We start from the raw sequence: 22,741 nt of genomic DNA, 5'->3' as shown, positions 1-22,741 counted from the left end.
CGAAATTGTGCCACTGCACTCCAGCCTGGGAGACAGAGAGACACGGTCTGAAAAAAGAAAAAAGAGAAGAAAAGAAAAGAAAAAGAAGCTTGGAGTGACATTAGCTCTTTGAAGTTTGTCTTCTCCCTTCCTGTTACAATCATAAAATCTGTAAGGTTCATTCTTACTTATTTATGACTTCTAGAGTTATTCACTCACCATCTGTAATACCTAGTGTATTGATTAAGGCAAGAGATGGTAGAAGATACAGAGTAATTTTTGATAGGTTGGTCTAACGTAATATAAAATTGATAATAAATTCACAATGGAAAATAGGTTGGGTCCACTCAATGGGTAGTGGCTCCCTGGAAATCTGTGTGTAGAAGATCTGTAAAGTGATATTAATCTCTGGTGGAAAATGTGGCTGCTGTCAAGTGGCCGTGCCTGCTGCGTGTGAGAAAGGGACAGACAGAAGCTCTTGTCACAATCCTCCATGGGTGTCTTTACACTTGGTGAAATAAGAGCAACTTTTGAGATTCATGCTCTTCATCTCTGTCTACCTAGAACTAAACTGTCATTTTTCTCCAGTTTAGATCACCATTTATACAAGGATTCACCAAATTTAGAATCCAGAACATTCCTAATACACCATGGTGTTGTAGGACGAGTTGTATGTCATGAAACAACATGTAGGAGCCATACAGTAACACGTTAGACCATCCCTTGGTAGAACAAATAACATGTTCTTTCCCTCCCAGTTAATGTTACATCCTAAAGATGTTGCTCAACTGTACGGTACAGCATGAAACAGTCATGACTAATCCAAAGGTTTATTTGTACACACTGAATTTTCTTTTCACTTTGCATTACAGCTGCAGGGGAGGAAAAAGAAAGGCAAAACACATCCCTGGATCTGTTAGCTTTTAATCCAATTTGTCATATCTGATTGGCTTAATTGGTACACTACCAATTATGGCACATAATTGGTAGTCATCCTCCCCCCCACCCCAATTTTCCTCAACTGTTAAAAATATTGTATGAGTATTAATTAGATAACAGATTAATTCAATTTGGATGAAGTAAATTTGCTACCTAATGACATGGAGGAAGTAATGAGGCTTCAAATCAAAACACCCAACACCAGGAAAATCCATGCAGCTAATTGAGTGTTCCCTGTTGTGGAACACCCACTGTATTTTCAATTCACTCTTTCACCAAAACTTTGCAGATTTCCTTTGATCTACCAAAAACAGTTCTCTGTAGATCTATCTGTTTTACAAATTTAACAAGGATCTCCACTAAATGATCCATGACTAATTAAGGTCATTTATAAATTATTTAAATAGGTGCCTGCATTTAAAAAAGAAAAGACACAGCATTGACAAAGCCAGGTTTCAAACCACAATTAACATACATTCCTTAAGACAATTCAGCCTGGTTTTACGCCCAGTTAGTAAGTCTCTGAAGCAAGAATGTTACTTCAAAACAATCTATGCCATTTTGGTTCCTTCTTTCATCGCACCTGCATGTTGTTGGTATTTATCCATGTTCCAGGATGATACATGCTTTTAAGCTTGGACTGAGAATATTCTTGTGCCACTACCAATACAATAAATTTTAGACAAATATCTGTCACTTCAACTACTGAACGTTCATAAAGTACAGAGTCTTTTGAGTCAAATTCTTTCAATGCACATTCTGTTATATTGCACGTTTTGCCTGCTATTACTAAATTTTATTTTTCTAATAAGACTATGAATCATGAGCACAGTTAAATTTTTTTCGGGAATGTATCTTCTAAATTGAATAAAATTGCATTAAAATACTCTGTTATTACCCCCAAATTACCACTCTGTAACAGTATCAAAAAACCTCTATTCCTTCAAATTGCTGTAGTCCAAGAATTTAACATTTGGGGGTTTCTTTCTGGTCTAAAAGGAACACTGCTACGTTCTACAGAGATTCAAGGGAAATAATATATGGCCTTCAGGTGTGGTGACTCATGCCTATAATTTCAACACTTTGGGAGGCTGAGGCAGGAGGATCACTCGAGACCAGGAGTTTGAGGCTGGAGCGAGCTATGATCACGCCACTGCACTCCAGCCTAGGTGACAAAGCAAAACCCTTCTCTAAAGAAAATAAATAAATAAATATAAAATAATAAGTAATGCAGGGTCTTTTGTTGTACTGATAATCCACTGGAAAACATAATTACCCAGGTATAAAGTTTTACCAACTACAAAAGTGTTATGAAAGATACTGGATTATTTCTCACAGGGACACGTTAAAATTTAGTCTAAAGAGTAATCCCTTTGGGTGCTTCTTACTAGCGCAGCATCTAGATGCACGCAAAATCTCTATTATAGATTTGGATGCTGCCATCAATCTTCTTAAAGCCCACCAAATCCAAATGAAGATTATAATAATGTCTGATCTGGGTCACTGATTGCTGTCCTCTTCTATGACGTATGAATAAAATGTCATTAGGAGAGTCTGTTATTTTTATTAATCTGTGTCATTCAACCCAAGTAAAAACAATTTTCATAATATACTAACTGATACCACTTGAAGACTGATTCTTAAGCCATTTTCACTCCCAAAGGTTTTCCCCCAAAATTTTGCTTCCTTAAGCACACTTTCTGTAGAAGTAATAAGCTGCCATCAGACCAAGGAATCTGTACACTTAATAAATTCTTCCTCCCCAGCCTTTTCAGGTGAGTCTAGAAAACTGAGATAAAGAGATCAGCAAAACCATCATAGATATGTAGAAAATTTCAAGTGAAGAAATTTATGGACGTGGGACCATGCAAGGTATATTCTGAAATTGCTGGAATATAACTCAAAGACTGTATAGTAAACTAGAAATGGAAAGACAAGTCGTGGACTAAGAGCAGATGATCTTGGACGCATGCCTACAGGTTGGGCCTTTAGGAACTGTGACACTTTGAGCAGGTGAATGACAAGATCAAAAGCACGCCTTAGGAATCATCAATCTTTGGATTGGAGAAGCAAGAAGGGAAATGAAAAGACTAGTTTACAGAACAATTGCAACTGCCTTTACAATTAGTAAGGGTAGTGGGTGGTATGAGGGTGAGGATGACAGAGAAATATTTAACAGATGCGGTCTGTCCCATGATAATAAAGGGTATTCAACTGGTTGACCTCCAATTCATGTGAGTATAGCTACTAGGATTCAGAACAAGCATTGACTTAAGGGTTGGAATGTTATATTTTGTTGTTTAGGTATGTGAAGTACAGGAATAATTGCTAGGATGAGAATGGAGAATATGAAGGTTAGAACATCCTATGGTACCACAAATGCTTATTTGTACATACTACATTTTCCCACAAAACCACATCCAAAACCTCCCCACATGCATATAAGCATGAAGTAAACTCTCCTCACTCAAGTACAGCACATTCCCCCATAAAAGGACTGTCCAATCCCTTCCCACATGACTATTGCCCCATATTAAAAACCCTTAATATTACTTAGCTTAAAATTCTTACATATTACATACCTTAAAAATCCTTAATATTACATAAGGAGAGAGCACTCATCTAGAGTTAGGGAGGAGGGAAAGCAGGAGGCAGTTCTACGAGACAAAGGTCTTAATGACGTTCCCCTGGTCTTCAAGAAGAACCTTCACATTCCCTACAGATAGCGGCCTTGGCAGAAAGGTACCACACTTCAAAAGTATGCCATCAACTCTAGGGGCCATTTTTACCACTTTTATTTTTGAGATTTGCTGTTTCTCTTTATCTTAAGGTTAGATCTTTGCTCAGGGTGTTGGAGTTCTCTTACTGAAGTCTTAATTAGAAAAGTGGCAGATATTTACATTCAGTATGCAAACAAATGCTTCAAGAAGAGCTCATTTATCCAGTTTTGATTGTCAGGCAAAGAACAGGATTTGCCTTCCAATAGCTGTTGCAGACTGCTCATCACACTTAAACTTAGGACAGAGACATTTTCTGAAATGCCATGGAGGACAGATTGAAAATGCCTTAATCATATTTGGTTCCATTGGACCACTCGAAATTACTTTCCAGCATTTATTTTTAATGTCACATTTTCATAAGATGTTTCTTACTAGAAAGAACTCTCAAACAGAAGTTGGAATATGTTGGTCCTAATCCCCCATCACTCTGATTCAGCACAGTACATTAAATATGTGCCAGGACCTGTTCAAAGTGCCAGGGAAGAGGACAAATAAAACAGATTTTGCCATTGGGAAGCTCACAGTCTGGAATAGGAGGCAGACATACAAGAAGATGGAATTGGAATGTGATGCTCTGAGTCCTGGGGCAGAAGTTGGCACGTGGTGTTCTGGGAGCACAGATGAAGAGCTGAACACCTTCACTGCAGGCTTCCAGAGAGGATGGTGGCTAAACAGGCTGAAATGAAGGCGATGAAGAGCAAAGTAGTGGGTGGAGGGTGTTCCCTGCAAGGACTTCAATCAACAGAGCTGTCAAGCAGTCTAGTGTATGCACTGGAAATGCAAATGATGTTGTTATTGCTCTAGGATCAGCACAACCTTTTGCCAACAGTGATCCTGGATAAAACCACAAACACAGGAAAAAGTGGGACCATCGAGCATCTTTAGTGCCCTGCTCAGGGCCTTTGCACTTATGCTGGAGACACAGGAAACCACTGAAGGATTTTAAGCAGAGAAGTCAGCAATACGATTTGTGTTTTGGATGTATCACTACGACAGCAAGTTGAGAGTCCACATGTACAAGTGGACAATAGCTAAACCCTGTACAAAACTGGAACTCCAACCTGTAACCTGCAGCAACCTGTACATTAAACCAACATCTTATGTACAATAATTAATGCAGTGAGCCAGCCTGCTGAAGTCAAGTTGTAGATACTCAGAGTGCTGTCTCTAGCACAATTCATGAAGGCAAACAATAATATCAGGGAAATTGGCCAGGACTTGATTAATAACTAGCAGTTTCCCTAACTTGAGTGCCCACTTCCAACTTGGGACCAACTAGAGGGGCTGAATCTGTTCTCCTAACAAATCACATGGGATGCCCCATTGCTAGCAGACAACTTCCTCAGATCAACAGCCTCCAATCGGGGCACACCTGGAGGCTTCCCTTTTGCCCACTATAAAGTTTTCCCACTTCCATCTGTAAAGGCCCTTCTTGACCCACACACCTGCAAACCCTGAGAGAGGAACTGAGAGGTTTAAGATTAATTCTTCCTGGGGCCTTAAGCTAGTCACCGAATTTCTCTAAATAACCTGTTTTATCTGTAAAATTCTAAGAATGCTGGAGAGAGGATCCAGGATGGCCGAATAGGAACAACTCTGGAGTGCAGTTCCCAGTGAGAACAGCGCAGAGGGGGAGTGCTCACTGCATTTCCAAACAAGTTTTCACTGCCCATAGACCAGGAGATACCTGGGCCAAAAAGCGCAACGAGTTTTCAGCATGGCAGTTTCAGCCGGTGCCAGGTCGGGTTGGTGCACAGAAACTCACACAAGTCTGGGTGGCTGTTTCGACTGGTGCCTGGAATGCCAGGGAGACAGAGCCACCCATTCAACTGAAAGGGAGGGGGCTGAGACAGGGAGCCAGGCAATCTGGCTCGGCAGGTACCACCCCCACAAACAAGCAATCTGAAACGCTCTGGATTGAGAGTTTCGCAGCAAGTGCAGCTGGACCCAAGATGGGCCAGCTCAGTGAGGGGAAGGGCATTCCCCACCACTGAGGCAGTCTGCCACTACCAAGGCAGTTCACACAGCAGCTGGGCAGAGCCTGCGGCAGCTCAGCAATGCCCCTGCTGGCAGACTGTGATTAGATTACTCCATGAGGGGCAAGGCATCTACAAAAAAAGGCAGCAGCAGGACAGGAACTTATAAATAAAGCTGACCTTCCTAGGACAGAGAACCTGGGAAAAGAGGCAGTTATGAGTTCAGCTGCAGCAGACTTAAAGGCACCTGCCCAGCAGCTCTGCACAGAACAGCGGAGCTCCCAGCACAGCACTTGAGTTCCTATAAGGGACAGACTGTCTCTTCAAGCAACTACCTGACCCCCATATACCCAAAGAGACACCTCATAAAGGAGAGCTCAGGCCAACATCTGGTGGGTATCCTTCTGGGACAAGGATAGCAGAGGAAGAAATCGGTGGCAACCCTTGCTGTTCTGCAGCCCCCGGGGGTGATCCCCAGGCAAGCGGGGTCTGGAGTGGACCTCCAGGGGTCCTGCAGCAGAGGGGCCTGACTGTCAGAAGGAAAACTAAGAATCAGAAAGAAATAGCTTCAACATCAACAAAAAGGACATCCACTCAGAGACCCCATCTGAAAGTCATCAACTACAAAGACCACAGGTAGATAAAGCCACTAAGATGGGAAGAAACCAGCGCAAAAAGGATGAAAACACCAAAAAACCAGAATGCCTCTCCTCCTCCAAGGGATCATAACTCCTCACCAGCTAGGGATCAAAGATGGATGGAGAATGAATCTGATGAATTGACAGAAACAGGCTTCAGAAGGTGGGTAATAAACTTCTCAGAGATAAAAGAATATTTGCTAACCCAATGCAAAGAAACTAAGAACCTAGTAAAAAGGTTAGATGAGATGCTAACTAGAATAACCAGCTGAGAGGAGAATATAAACAACTTTGATGGAGCTGAAAAACAAAGCATGAGAACTTCGTGAAGCATACACAAGTTTCAATAGCCGAATCGACCAAGCAGAAGAAAGGATATCAGAGACTGAAGATCAACTCAATGAAACAAAATGAGAAGGCAAAAATAGAGAAAAAAAGAGTTAAAAGAAGTGAAAAAAGCCTCCAAAAAATATGGGATTATGTGAAAAGACCTAATCTACAGTTGATAGGTGTACCTGAATGTGATGGAGAGAATGAATCCAAGCTGGAAAACACTCTTCAGGATATTATCCAGGAGAACTTCCCCAACCTAGCAAGACAAGCCAATATTCAAGTCCATGAAATACAGAGAACACCACAAAGATATTCCTCAAGAAGAACAACCCCAAGGCACATAATCGTCAGATTAACCAGGGTTGAAATGAAGGAAAAAATGCTAAGGGCAGCAAGAGAGAAAGATCGGGTTACCCACAAAGGGAAGCCCATCAGATTAACAGCGGATCTCTCCACAGAAACCCTACAAGCCAGAAGAGAGAGGGGGCCAATATTCAACATCCTTAAAGAAATGAGCTTTCAACCTAGAATTTCATATCCAGCCAAACTAAGCTTCATAAGCAAAGAAGAAAGGAAATCCTTTATGGACAAGCAATTGCTGAGAGATTTCATCACCACCAGTCCTGCCTTACAAGAGCTCCTGAAAGAAGCACTAGACAAGGAAAGGAACAACCAGTACATTGAACAACCAGCCACTCCAAAAACATACCAAATGGTAAAGACCACAAACACAATGAAGAAAATGTGTCAACTAATGGGCAAAACATCCAGCTAGCATCAAAATGGCAGGATCAAATTCACACATAACAATATTAACCTTAAATGAAATGGACTAAATGCCCCAATCAAAAGACACAGACTGACAACTTGGATAAAAAGTCAAAACCCATCAATGTGCTGTATTCAGGAAACCCATCTCACGTGCAAGGAGACACATAGGCTAAAAATAAAAGGATGGAGGAAGATTTATCAAGCAAATGGAGAAAAAAAAAAGCAGGAGTTTCAACCATAGTCTCTGACAAAATGGACTTTAAACCAACAAAGATCAAAAGAGACAAACAAGGTCATTACATAATGGTAAAAGGATCAATGCATCACGAAGAACTAAGGACCCTAAATATATACGCACCCAATATAGGAGCACCTGGGTACATAAAGTAAGTTCTTAACAATCTACAAAGAGACTTAGACTCTCACATAATAATAGTGGGAGACTTTAACACTCCACTGTCAATATTAGACAGATCGAGACAGAAAGTTAACAAGAGAACTTTTAACTGATACAGTTAAGATGAAAACAAAAGATTGTTTTAATCAGTTAAAAGATTAAAACAATGTATCCCATGCAAAGTATACAAAGTTAACCCTGTAGCAGCACCATTATTCTTCATATCCACCTTCTTCTCTTGTGGAGACCAGCCTGTGCATTATCAGCTCTAGGACTTCAGGTCCTTTTTGAACCCTTTAAACTGTGCACAAGTGGATATCTCAAACTAATCCTGGACTATGGAACAAAAGTGATTTCTAATAAAATATTTCATAGAAAACAAATTTATTGACAGCCATTTCATAACTTACAAGTGCTTATTGAACTGCTGGTTAAAATGGTACCATTTTGGTAAACTAACATTCTCATAAACTTGGATCAAAACTATGCAAATATCTATGTTCCTAATTATGCCTAAAATTTTTATATGAAACTTCAAATGACAACATAGAGAAAATTAGTCAATATATTTGACATTTTACCCCAGATTTAACCATGAGACAATTGAAACATGATTTGATTGATAACATTAAACATATACATAACTTTTCGAGAATATGCCCCTAAAAGGCCAAGGTAGGCTTCTCATTGTAGAGTTTCGTATCAGATCTACAAGCCATTTAGCTTCCTCAATCTAAACTTCAGTTCATCCAATCTCATACTGATAACTATATACTCATGATACAATAAATGACCCTCTCTATATCAAAAGCTTCACAATAAAAGTCTATAATACTACTGATGTTTATGTTAAATAGTGTTGTTTAAATTTTTAATCTTAATATTTGAATTGTAACTGTTCATGTTATCTTTAATTTATAAAACTCAGAATGAGAGTTTTATAAAAGTAAAATGTATAAAAATGTTTAAAAATGTAAAATGTTAAAAAATGTAATATAAATAAATTTAAAATGGGGAATGTTTGCACTTTCCAGAAATTAGGACTTGATATTTTAATGTAGCCATCATTCAATCTACTACAGTTTCTCTCACTAAAACAAATAAAAAAGCTATAATACTCCTATATTAATGACATTATTGACTATTGGTCAAAACTGTATACATCATTTTATTAGATAAAGTGCACTAATTTCTAGATATTTACTCATTGTAATGTTTGATGAGTTACAATTTTAAGCCTAATACATAATTTTCCTGCTCTATTAGGACTGTAATCTGTAATTCCCCCAATTTTTAATTTATTTATGTCACATTTTCCTGATCTTTAAAGTTTAGACAAACTGAAGGCTACAGTTGTGTGTATGTTTTTCCTGATTACTCCTCCTCCAAATTCCCTTCGGGATACTAGAAGGAACTCCTACCTCATTTCAAACCTTCTCAGGTCATTACAAGCCTATGTCTGTGTTTATAGAAAACATCTCACATAAATAACCAAGTTTTGTGCAGATAAAACCCATTCAAACAAATACTACAACATTAGACATCCTTGGTTAGGAAAAAAAAAAATCTATTACTGATCTACTTATTTCAAGTAGTTCTTAATATGACGAAACACAATGCAATACAATACAGAAAATTTGGCCAATTTTCTTCAAGCATATTATGATGAGATTTGACCTGCAATTTAGTGACATTTTATGTTATCAATCCTTCCCTAATCCTTTCTCCCCAATTCATTTTAACACCCAGTTTCTGTTTCATTTCATAAATATTATTTTCTCAGATTTGTTGCATTTGGCAAGAAGGCAGAAGATGCATTACTAGATTAAGAGGATTTTACACTCAAATTTGAAGGAGAATGATGTAAAGATGAATCACTTTCACTACAGCTCCTGCTTTGAAGAAGCCTGCTATTATAGAGGTGATAAAGTTATCCACCTACACAGTTACATTATAAAGCAATCACAGATAATTGATACGATAAATCTGAAAACAAAATACAACAGAGTGAGTAGCAAATTCTGACTGAAGAGATTGGGGAAGGCTTAATGGAAAACTTCCCATTATTCTCCATCAGTTAAAATGCTTTTTGTGTGTCAAGATCTGTATCAAATATATCACTTCCTTCTGAGGCTTCTCCAAGATCTTCAATCAAGTGATATTGTGGCACTCTTTTTGCAAATAATTTTACATGTGACATAGCCCAGTTGGTATATAATGCATCATATTATACTTATTACTGTGTTTGCCTGTTTTGGTTTTCTCTTCCAGGGATTTTAAGATTTTGGGAAAAAAGAAATTGCATCTTATTCACATTCAATCAATTATGCCAGCACACTGCCACGTTTGGTAAGGAATTATTAATACATTAAATATACATTTACACATATATATATATATATATATATATAAAGAATACCAGAGACTTCTACTTTTGCCCATGAAGGATTAAAAGTTGGCAGAATCACTCTCAACTCTTAGAAACTAGTAACCCAGGAAAAAGTTATAAAACTACCCCATTGAAGGGAAGCAGGAGATATGATTTCTGCCTTTGTCCCAGGCTATTCCATGAAGAAAGAAAACACAGGAGAAAATGGTGGTCACTGTGATTTGAGGAGACAGGGAACATTGATCAACAGGTGAAAGATACTAGATAAATACATGAATGAAGGAACAAATATTTGGCAGGTAAGAAAGACACGCTTAGAGAAGTCAAGCGATGCCCAAGTATGCACACTTACATTATGTTAATTTAAAGTACATTATTTCACCAATGCTTTGAGGTATGAATCTTTTTAAATTTCCATTTGGCAAACCAGAAAAATAAAGTTCAGAGAGGACATGTGCTGTTTAAATGTACAAAGCGAGTAAGAGAACATGATACATTATTAAACCCAAATATCCTACTATCACGTTTCTCCCCTGATGCTAAGGAAAATTTAACATTTAATTCCTCTTCATCTAACTTATCTTTAAATATTTAAAGACAAATTGTCCTCTCTATTTCTCCAGACAAAATGTCCTCAATTATTTTCATCATATTAACTTTCTTGACAGCCACATCAAAATTCTGAATTTTATTAAGTTTTTGACAAACTAATATTCATAAATGCTTTTCACATATTGACTCAAGAGAAGTCAATATGCCCAAATGTTCAGCAGCATATATAGAGGATGAGAGAAACTTAGCTTGCTGAGCAGCAGCAGTGTGTGAATACAGCTTAATGATTATACATGATTATGATAATACCAGCACTTTGGGAGGCTGAGGTCAGGAGACCAAAACATGGCAAAATACCATCTCTACTAATAATACGAAAATTAACTGGGCATGGTGGCAGGTACCTGTAATCCCAGCTACTCGAAAGGCCGAGGCAAGAGAATCACTTGAACTCAGGAGGCAGCGATTTCGGTGAGCCGAGATCGCGCCACTGTACTCCAGCCTGGGTTACAGAGCAAGACGCCATCTAAAAAAAACAAATAATAATTATAAACTTTTAGCTCATTCTGAGACAGTTTTGTTGCCTGACTCCTAATAATATCTGCCATAATTTATTAGAAGTAGTAATTCTACTACCTCTGTTAAGGTACAAGTCTATGATCTTCATTTCTTTATGATATATAGATAGAGAAACTGAAGTATATACAAAGAGAATTTATACAATCAGTAAAATATGAGTATAGATTTCATTTTAGGGATTACTGAAGAATCAAGATATTTAACCTGATAAATGAAAAATCTAGAGAAAATTTAATATTTAATATTACGTGTTACTATTTAATATTTTAAAGTGTTCTTATTTTGTGTCTCTCTTTTAGATAGATATTCATACTTGTATCATCTTTTTCAAATTTCCCAGTTTCCTGATCTAGTTGAATCAACAGCTATATTTTATGATAAATAAATATTTTTTTAGCTCACAGGTAAAACGAGTGTCAAAGTGAGAATTTGGAGTCAATGTGACAAACAGCTTCCTAAGAAAGGAGTAAAAGTTATTTTGTTATTTTGTTACTGGAAGTGTCAAAACAGAAGCTGCATGATTTTTCAAGATGTAATGAAGGAAACCACTACATTCATCTACTCTTACTTGAGATTCCTTAAGCCAGCCCAAAACATCCAGAGATGCCCATGTGCTCACTGAGTAACAAATGTGAACCACTGTCACAAAGCCTCTTTGACCCAATGCCAGAGAGTCTTTCTTTTCTGCTCCAAATACGCCGAGTTTCTCACTCTTGGCTCCAGCTCCCATTCAGAATGGTCCCTTTCTTTGGACTTGGTATTATTACTCTCATTCCCAGAATTTGACTTCTTGTTCTCCCTCAGTGCTTTGTGCTGGAGCTAGTCCCAGTGGTTCTTTCCCCTCTGGAAACTCCTTAGTAAAGTATGATGCAGTCTCATGAGCCAAAACTTAGATGGGATTGTACTGACACTACTAAGTGGTAGATTGATTTAGGTAACCTACAAAGTCCCTACTCAGTCTAAGGTTCCATCATTTCATACTTAGTATTCCTTGCATTTTAGTGAAAATAGTTTTCAAATTATTAAACGATACTAGTAATCGATTGATTTAAATTTATACTTTACATATTTACCTTAAAATAGTGACTTTGGCTATTGTTTCTATATATTAAGATTTCAGTAAAGCTGTTTATGAATTAAGTTCAGTTTTTCCAACACAATATCTCCATTTATACAATGAATATTATTGATTTGCTTTGTGTTCTTGTTCAGTTGAAAACAAAATGATATCTAGACTGTCTCCAGCTCCTAATTTATAAATCTTTTATCTTATTTGTTCTCTCTTCATCCTCTTTTTACTTCCTCTTCTTTTTATTCCTTTCCATACATTGATTTTTTGTTTCTGTCACAAACTACATGATTCCAACTTCATTCTTAATTTTAGAAAAAAAAAGTATGACTAATCCATTGTTGTATGTCATATTTCTGTAAATGGAACTTTCAGTGTATGAGAGATTAATAACATTACATTCTTGATTATCTCTTTGTAGTGCAGAATTTTCTGTAGTTTTTAACCTCAGCCCAAGTTTTACATAAGGTTTAGCAAATTTATTTGAATTTTATTCTCCACTAATATAACAAAAGTAAACAAATTTTGTGTCTTGATGATTTTTTAATAAGTCTCTTAATTTAAAAAATACATACCTCAGACATTCATACTTATATCACCTTTTTCAACATTTCCAGAGCTTCTTGAACTAGCTGAATCAACATCTATGTTTTATGATAAATAAGTAACTTTTATTTCTTCACAAGCAAAAAAAATGCTATTTAGAAATAAATATTTATTGAAATTATTTTTTCTTTAAGTGTTTCACACAATGTGTAAGTCTAGGACTATTGATATGGTTAGGCTTTGTGTACCCACCCAAATCTCATCTTGAATTATAAATCCTCGTCATCCCCACATGTTAAGGGAGAGAGAGGGTCAAGGTAATTGTATCATGGGGGTGGTTTCACCCATGATGTTCTCTTGTTAGTGAGTGACTTCTCAAAAAACCTGATGGCTTTATAAGGGGCTTTACCCCCTTTGTTTGGCCATTCTCCTTCCTGCTGCCTGGTGAAGAAGGTGCCTTGGTTCCCCTTCAACTTCTGCCATGATTGTAAGTTTCCTGAGGACTCCTCAGCCATGCTGAACTGTGAGTAAATTAAACCTCTTTCCTTTCTAGTCTCGGCAGTTCCTTACAGCAGTGTGAAAATGGACTGATACAACTATTGTTGAATAACCTACACTTGGTTCATCCTTGTTTTCGTAAGGACAGAAAATTGGTAAAGATAAACCATAAAAGGTTTCAAAAGCCTTAAGATTTAGTGATTTTTCTGATGACTATAAAAATACAAAAAGAAAAAGAAAAAAATCTATAATTTGTGAGTTCAGCATTGCTTCCAGTGGCTACTATGATTTATAATTTTTAATTTTTTTATTCTGCTCTGATTTTTGTTTTATTATTTAGGAAGAAAAGAACTTCTCATTTATATATATTTCAATATTCAATGCAGATTAATCACCTTCAAATTTTATTGTTGAGCACAGGTAATAACATGGATAATTTTATCTTATTAGTGCTGAATAAACTTCCCCTAATGCGTAAACCAACCATATTTTGACATTAAACATTGGCCCAGGCAATTGCTAATCAGAGGCCAAGGCTTGTTCATTTAATATAGGTCTACTGGTTGGGTTCCATATCATTCTTGTGTGTGCCAACAAATTATATCTATAATGCATTGTTTACGATTTCCAGCTTCTACCTATGGTATAGAGTGAAAATAGGAGAAAGTTGTAAAGAAATCTTAAAATCCTAGCTTTTTAACATGATTTTAAACCAATTTAATATCAACATTTTAGATAATTGCTTATATTTTTCTAAATCACAACTCAATTTGTTCAAATAGTTAATATCAGTTTTTGTTGTTGCACTCATGTATCATCAGTTTCTTAAGTGTTTACTTACCTTAGCACGCCTCTAATAATAAACGCAAGTGATATTAAGGATTAGAAACAACATAACTGCCTCATACATTTCACAAAGTGGAAATCTTCTAGGCGAAATGTTGGCAAACTTTCCATTACTGTTCATACATAAATACTTTCAGCTTTGAGAGCAAAAAGGTCTCTGACACAATAATTCAGCTTTGCTGTTTTGGGGCAGTGTCCTTAAAGAGTAATGAAAAGAAAATACACCAAAATATATGGAACACATTGGAAGAGATATTCTATAGCTATAAATGCTTACATTAAAAGACAAGAAAGATCTCAAATCAACAACCTAATTTTACATCTTAAGGAACTATGAAAAAAAGAACAAACTAAACCCAAAGCAAGTAGAAGAAAGGAAATAACAAAGTCTAGAGCACAGATGAATGAAATGGAGAATAAACAATATGAAAAAATCAGTTAAACAAAATTTTCTTCTTTGAAAAAATGTAAAAAATGGCAAAACTTTAGTTCAGATGAACTAAGCAAAAAAACGAAGACTCAAATTATTAATACCAAAATCAGAGATGAAAGTGGGATATGCATTATTATTAATTCTACATAAATAAAAGGATTATAAGAGAGACCTATAAACAAGTACACCAGCAGATTGAATAACCTAGATGAAATGAACAAATTCCTAGTAACATAAAACCTACCAAGATGAAATCATGAAGAAATATAAAATCTGTAAAGATTCACACTGGTGAGAAGATTGAATCAGTACTCAAAAAACTCCTAAGGAAGAAAAGCCCAGGCTTCCCTGATGAATTCTACCAAACATTTAAAGAAAAACATAACACCAATCCTTCTCAAAGTTTTCCAAAAAAAAAAAAAAAAGAAAAAGAAAAACAGAACACATCCTGACTTATGCTATGTTCAGTATTACCCAGATACCAAAGCCAAAGAAAATACAAGCAAAGAAAACTATAGACCAATATGTCTATGAACATAGATGCAAAATTCCCAACAAAACATTAGAAAACCAAATTCAGCAGCATATAGGATTATATACCATAACCAAGTGGGGTTTAATTCTGAAATGCAAGGAAGATGCAATATAGGAAAATTAACTAATGTAATATATCACGTTAACAGACTGAAGAAGACAAAAACCATGACCATCTCAACTGACGCAGAAAAAGCATTTGCCAAAATCTAACACCCTTTCATGAGTGTTAGATTAAATACCCAACAAACTAGGAATAGAAGAAAACTATCTCAGCATAATAAAAGCCGTTTGTGAAAAACTCACAGTCGACACCATTCTCAATGGTGAAAGACTGAAAGCTTTTTTTCTAAGATAAGGAGCAAGGAAAATATGCCTTTATGTTGTCACTTCTATTCATGATAATACAGGAAGTTCCAGTCAGATAAATTATGAAAAAAAATAAATAAAAGGCATCAAACTGAAAAGGATAAAATTATCTTCATTTGCACATGATAAAACCTAATACTTAGAAAACCATAAATATTTAACAAAACATTGTTATAACAAATAAATGAATTCTGAAAAGTAGTAGGATACTATGTCAACATACAAAAGTCAGTAGTATTTTTAGAGCTTAACAATAAACAACTCCCCCAAAATTAACAAAAGAATTTCATTGCTGGGCGCAATGGCTCACGCCTGTAATCCCAGCACTTTGGGAGGCCAAGGTAGGTGGATCACGGGGTCAAGAGATCGAGACCATCCTGGTCAACATGGTGAAACCCCGTCTCTACTAAAAATACAAAAAATTAGCTGGTCATGGTGGTGCGTGCCTGTAATCCCAGCTACTCAGGAGGCCGAGGCAGGAGAATTGCCTGAACCCAGGAGGCGGAGGTTGCAGTGAGCCGAGATTGCACCATTGCACTCAAGCCTGGGTAACAAGAGCGAAACTCTGTCTCGAAAAAAAAAAAAAAGAATTTCATTTAATATGCACAATGAAAACTAAAAAATAATAATAATAAAGAAAATAAAAATCCAGAACAAAAAAAAGAAAAAAAATTGTTAAAACAAATTTCAAAAGACATAAATAAATGGAAACACATTCTATGTTCATGGATTGAAAGATTCAACTTTGTTAAGAAATCGATATTACCAAAACAATTTATAGATTCAATGCAATTCCTATCCAGATCTCATGAATTTTGGGGGGGAACAAGAAAAACACATTCTAAAATTCATGTGGCATCCCAAAGGACTCCAAACAGCCAAAAAAATCTCAAAAGAAGGAAACAGTTGGAAGACTCACATTCCCTGATCTCAAAGCGTGGTACTAGCATGAAGTTAGACATATAGACCAACAAAATGAAACAGAATAGAGATCTCAGAAATAAACTATTGTGTATACAGTCAAATGGTCTTTGGCAAGTATGCCAATACCAATCAATGGGTCGAGGATAGTCTCTTCAATAGTGGTTCTGGGAAAACTGGATACTCACAGACAGAGGAATAAAGTTGGGCTCTTATACTATATAAAAAACTAACTCAAAATGGATCAAAGCCCTAAGTGTAAAATTTTAAACTGTAAAACTCTTAGAAGAAAGCATAGGACAGTACTTGACAATAATGCATTTGGTGATGATTTACTGGATGTATATTAAAGGCACAGGCAACTACAAAAATAAATTGGATTTTACACAATTTCTAATATGTTGTACAAAAAAGCATTATCAGTAAAAAGGTAACCCACAGAATGGAAGAAGATATTTGTAAATCATATATCTGATAAGAGATTAATATTCACAGCATATAGGCAATTTCTAAAACTAGAGAAAAATTTACCAGAAACACCTTGATTTAAACATTGGCAAAGGATTTGAATGTACATTTCTTCAAAGAAGATATATAAATGGCCAATAAGCACATGAAAAGATGCTCAGCATCACTAATCATTAGAGAAATACAAATCAAAACTACTAATGAGATACTACCTCACAACTTCTTAGGATGGCTAGTATCAAAAATAAAATTTAAAAAGTGAAAATGACAGCATTGGCAAAGCTGTGGCGTAACTGAAACCCCTCTGCACTGTTTATCATAATGTTATCATATGGACACTATGGAAAACACTTATGACAGTTTATCAAAATACTAAAAATACAATTACCATGGGATCCAGTAATTCTACTTCTGGGTATGTACCCAAAATTATTGAAAGCATCATCTTGAAGACATATCTGTATACTCATTCAGCAGTATTCACATTAGCTAAAACATGAAAGAAACCCAAGTGTCTGTTGAAGGAATGAATAAACACAATGTGGCATATACATAATGATGAAATATTATTCAACCTTAAAAAGAAAAGGAACTCTGACACAGGCTACAACATGGATAAATCTTCAGGACACTATGCTAAGTGAAATAAGCCAGTCATAAAAAGATAAATACTCTAGTATGATTCTACTTATATGAGGTTTTTAGAGTAGTCAAAATCTGAATAATAACTTTCTAATCCCCCCTGCCAACCATTCTACTTTGGTGGTTGGCAGGGGGGATTAGAAAGTTATTATTCAATGGGTACATTTATAAAATGAAATGTGGGAGATAAATGGTGTGATGGTTGTACAATATTATCAATACATTTAATACCACTGAACTGTATACTTAACATGTTTAAGATGGTAAATCTCATGTGTATTTTATCACAATTTTTAAAAAATGAAATAAAAGCCAAACAGGCAGTGTGCTAGATTTTCCTCATGAGCCATACTTGCTAACCCCTGTTTTGGGGCACAGTTACAAGCTTCAGTGTGTCATTGGCCCCAGTCACTACGTTTTAGATGGGGAGCTCAAAGCATCAGTTACTCCACAAAGTAGATTAAGTGGAGGACAGTTAAAATGTTTCTACTACAGTTCTTATTGAAACACAGAGCTTCCTTTATACTGTCAGAACAAAAATGACCTTGATTTTCAAGTGTAATTATAAGTAAGATGCTGATTCACACTTTCTTTTCCAGTCTGAGATCTTTGGCCCTTATTTTGTCTTTGGCATACAGCTTAATTAATTAAGCAAATGCTTTCCAGAGTGGCTTTTATATTTAAATGGTTTTTCTTTTAAACATAGATTTTTAAAGTAAAACCAAAAGTTTAACTTTCTTTGGGCATAAGGGATAAAGTTTAAGAAATGACCCTCTGAAACCTTTACAAGAAGGAAGTTAGATTGTCATGCAGCATCAATTTTATGATGTATCAGTCATCAAGTGTTCAATAGAAATGGTACTTCATCTTTAGGATGTGAGTCATTTCATACTTGTAGCCTCCAGAAATTTGTCATAGAGGCATATGATATAGGAAGCCATTAGCTGAGCAACAGTAATTTTAAATTGATGTATATATGCTGTTGATATCTTCTACGTTGTTCTCCATTTCCGGTGCCCTCTATATCTGAGAAACTTTTCCACGGTGATGTTCAGTTCCTACAAAGCCCTCATCTGACCCAGATTTATGTGATGTTTCTTAAGGTTGGATTTAACCCTCAACACTCCACCTTCTCACTGAAGTTTTCCCTCTTCCTCAGCATACAGCCAGAACCTCCCCACTTTGTTTGCTGGTTATATTCTGGCAAATTTTACCATACCAAGGTCTTATTTGAACTTATAGTGCTGAAATTTTTAGGACTCAAGATTGCCTAAGGCTATTTGTTCAACAAATGTGGATTTATTGCCAGCTATGTATCAGGGCCTTTATAGGTGCTAAAGGATCAATATCTAGTCCCTGCTACCAAAATCCAATATTAAGATATATATATAGGGAGAAGGGTGTGAAAAAAATGTAAACCAATTATAACAGTATACTTACAACATTACAGCATGATATTGTCAGTTATGAATAGATGATTTGAAAGCACAGATAAGTAAATCATCAGTGGCCTGACACTGAACAGTGCAGAAAGATGTAGATACCAGGCCTCACAAAGGGTGAAATAGAGTAATCTTTGACAAATGAGAAGAAATTTAAATAGGGAGGAACATTACACAGAAAGAAAACAATATGTACAAAGGCTCAGAGTCATGACATAGCATAATGTGATTTGATCTGGAATTATAATATTCCATATAATTAAGCAAGAGTACAGCTAGGGAAGAAACAATAAATAAATCTGAAAAGTTAAGTAGGGCTAAGAGTTGATAGATTAATGACTTTTAGACTAAAAGTAGTATAAGGGGCTTTGAAGAATTGAGGGAAAGCAACACGCTCAATTTGGTAATACACATTGATTACAAAATAATACCCAGATAAATGTGTTGGATATAGATCTCACCAGAGAGAGTTCTAGATTGGAGACTTATATTTGGCAGTCGCCTAAGTATATATGATTATTGGAAACCTAGACGTGTAGAATAGATAGATCGATAGACAGAGCAAGAAAATGAACTCAATGGGGCACGCATCTCTAGAAGAAGAAGGGAAATTGAGAGCAGTGACCATAAAACAAAAAAAGAAAACCAGGAATGTATATTTCTAGAAGGTGGCTATGTTTAATAAACATCATGTAAAATAAAAAGTGAACGCGTTATACAAAATGAAGAACTTTGGCTTAGCAAGAGAGCTATGTGACATGAGAGATATGGATGATAGCAGTCTGCTGATAGGAGAATGAGAAGTAAGAAAGTAAAAACAGTAAATTAAATCCTGCTTTAACTTTCAAAAAAATCAATCAATTAATGCACCATACTAACAGAGTATTGAAGAAGAAAATAAACGACCATTTCAACAGATGCCAAAACATCTGTTGTTTTGGCAAAAATCGTTCTTGACAAAATTTAACATTCCTGGAAAAATAAACAAAATTCTGTAGCAACCTAGGAATAGAAGGGAACTTCCTAATCTGATGAAAACGTCTGCAAAATACAATTGTAAAAAGTTAGAGTTCAAATCATACTTAAGGGTGAGACTGAAAATTTTCTATTAAGTTTGGGAGTCAGGGAAGTATATCTTCTCTCTAAACGCCTATTTTATGTTGTACTGAAGTTTCTTGTCAATGCAATAAGATAATAAAAATAAAATTATACAGATAAGAACATGGAAAAAGTAAATTATTCACAGGCAACATGACTATTTATATAGAAAATCCCAAAGGATCTATAGAAAAGGAATGCCAAACCTATTTAACCAAGAGAAATAAAAATGTTCCTGCAAAACCTTACCCAACTATTATAAATAAGTCACCCTCTTCACCCACACCCTCAAGGACGAGAAGGCGCCGCACCTTAAGCAAGTGGTCAGGCAGAAGACCCGACAGGCCCAGAAGGTCATTGCTGTGGTCATGGACCTCTTCACGATGGTGATATCTTCCAAGACATTGTGGATGTTGCCTGTAAGCGCCGGGTCCCAGTGTACCTCATCCTGGACGAGGCGGGAGTGAAGCATTTCCCAGAGATGTGTCAGGGCCTGCAGCTGACCGACTTCCGGATTCGGAACATCCGTGTCCGCTCTGTGACAGGCGTCGGCTTCTACATGCCCATGGGGAACGCCAAGGGGCCCTGTCATCAAGGTTCCTGATGGTGGATGGTGACAAAGCAGCCACTGGATCTTACACGTTCACCTGGACTTCCTCCTACGTGGACAGGAACCTCCTCCTCCCCTGACCGGGCAGAACGTGGAGCCCTTTGACACAGAGTTCCGGGAGCCGTACGCCGTCTCCGAGGAGGTGGACTTGCACCGGCAGCTGGGCCTGGCGGGCCGACTTGGCCACCACTACTCCTCCACCGTGGCTCCCAAGCTCCTCAACCCCAAGTATGCCTTGGTGGCAGCAGCCACCACCTGCCTGGGGAGATGATGCGCTGGACCGCCGGGCAACGGCAGGAGGCCAGCGGCAACCCAGAGGGGCAGGAGGAGGGCGGCGGCAAGTGAGCCCGGCGCCTGGAGGGCTTCCTGAGAGACCGGGCTGCCCCGCGTGGAGCCCATCCCCTGGGGGAGCTGAGCCGGAAGGCTGGAGGACCGTCTCTCGCGTGCATGTAGACAAAGCCCACATCCCGAGAGGCGCCCAGCCCACCGCACAGGAGAAGCGGCCCGGGCGGAGGCCGCCCCTGCCAGGGAGCGCAGGCGCCTCAGCAGCAGGTTGTCGGGCCCTGGTCCAAAAGTCCCCCAGCACCGAATGCTGTGGCCAGCTCCCTCTCCACCGACACCTTCTCTGAAGGGGAGTTTCTGACGGGGAAGAGGCCCAACGAGGACTCCAGTGCCCAGGTCTGAAGTAAAACAAGTCCCAGTTCCGCCCAGCCCGACAACCGTGATTTCCTGAGCTGCGGGACGGGGGTGGGCAGGACGTGTGGATGCCCGCCTGCCCTGCCCTCTGCCATGGAGAGCGCGGGTCACACGCTGCACCAGTTTGCACATCAGACTCCAACTGGCCTCCTGCCCTGCAGCCTCCGTCCTGGCCTCAGGGAGCCTGGATCCCACATGAGAGGGTCCGAATCATCTCAGTCACACGCCTCCACCAGACTGTCGGTGGCTGGGGAGGGGTCAGTGCCACGGTCTCCTTGTTGACCAGTGTCCACCTCCTTTATGCCCCACTCCTCCGCTGGTCACAGATGGAGTGAGGGCCATTCTCTAAACCTTTATGGGATGGGATGTCTGGGGCAGCAGCAGTGGCTTCTCCTTCCCCAGGCTTCCTGGTACTTCTGGTTCCCTCCTCCAAGAGATTGGTGGAATAAAAGGGAGAGGGCAGGGCTCTGAGCCTCGGGGAAAAAATATTCATAATTGTCAATTCATAATTGACAAAACTTTGAGGTACTCCCAATGTCCTTCAACTAGAGAATAGAAAAGCAAACTGTTAATACATCTATACAAGGCAAAAGTAGACACACTGTTGATTTACATAACAAAGATGAATCTTAGATGCATTTTGCTAGTGAACTAAGTGGCAAGACCAAAAAAAACCTACATATTATATGATTCAAGTTTATATGACACTCTTTAAAAGAGGAAGAACGATCCCAAGGCAATCAGTGGTTGCTGGAGTTAGGGATGGAGGCAAGAGTTTAAAAGAATAGCAAAGGAGAAATTTGGGGGTGATAGAATTGCTTTGTTTGAGCAGGGGATGATGGCGCATGCCTGTAGTCTTCAACTGCTCAGGAGGCTGCAACAGAAGGATTGCTTGAATCCAGGCATTTGAGGCTGCAGCAAACTATGAGTGCACTACTGTACTCCAGCCTGAGCAACAGAGTGAAACTTCATCTTTATATAAAAAACAAAAGAGATTCTTAAAAATTGTTATTTGAAGTGTTGCAGTGGGTCTACAACTCTATGCATTCGTCTAAACCAACAGACCTGAACACCACAAAACGTGAATTTTATTACATGTTAATTTTAAAAATTTGCCAGAATGTGAAGAAATTGTTTTACAAATGAACCACATGGTCATACTTCAGGGGCTGGAGTAGAAAGAAACTGATGTGATTAACTCTGGAAAAATGCTGTTTTGACTGGATAGTGTAAGGC

General features: G+C 37.8%; 1 pseudogene; it reads left to right on the top strand.

Annotated features, from left to right (window-relative positions):
• The window catches only part of LOC105711079 (protein FAM83F-like), a 40,719-nt pseudogene extending 18,932 nt beyond the window's left edge, over positions 1-21,787 (top strand).
• The last annotated feature ends 954 nt before the right edge of the window (positions 21,788-22,741 follow it).

Source organism: Aotus nancymaae, unplaced genomic scaffold, assembly GCF_030222135.1.
Source record: "Aotus nancymaae isolate 86718 unplaced genomic scaffold, 86718_ANA_hifiasm-v0.15.2.pri h1tg000032l_0, whole genome shotgun sequence".
NCBI classification, from domain to species: domain Eukaryota; kingdom Metazoa; phylum Chordata; class Mammalia; order Primates; family Aotidae; genus Aotus; species Aotus nancymaae.
Note: the sequence above shows the minus strand (reverse complement) of the source record. Positions and strands in the feature narration are given on the sequence as shown.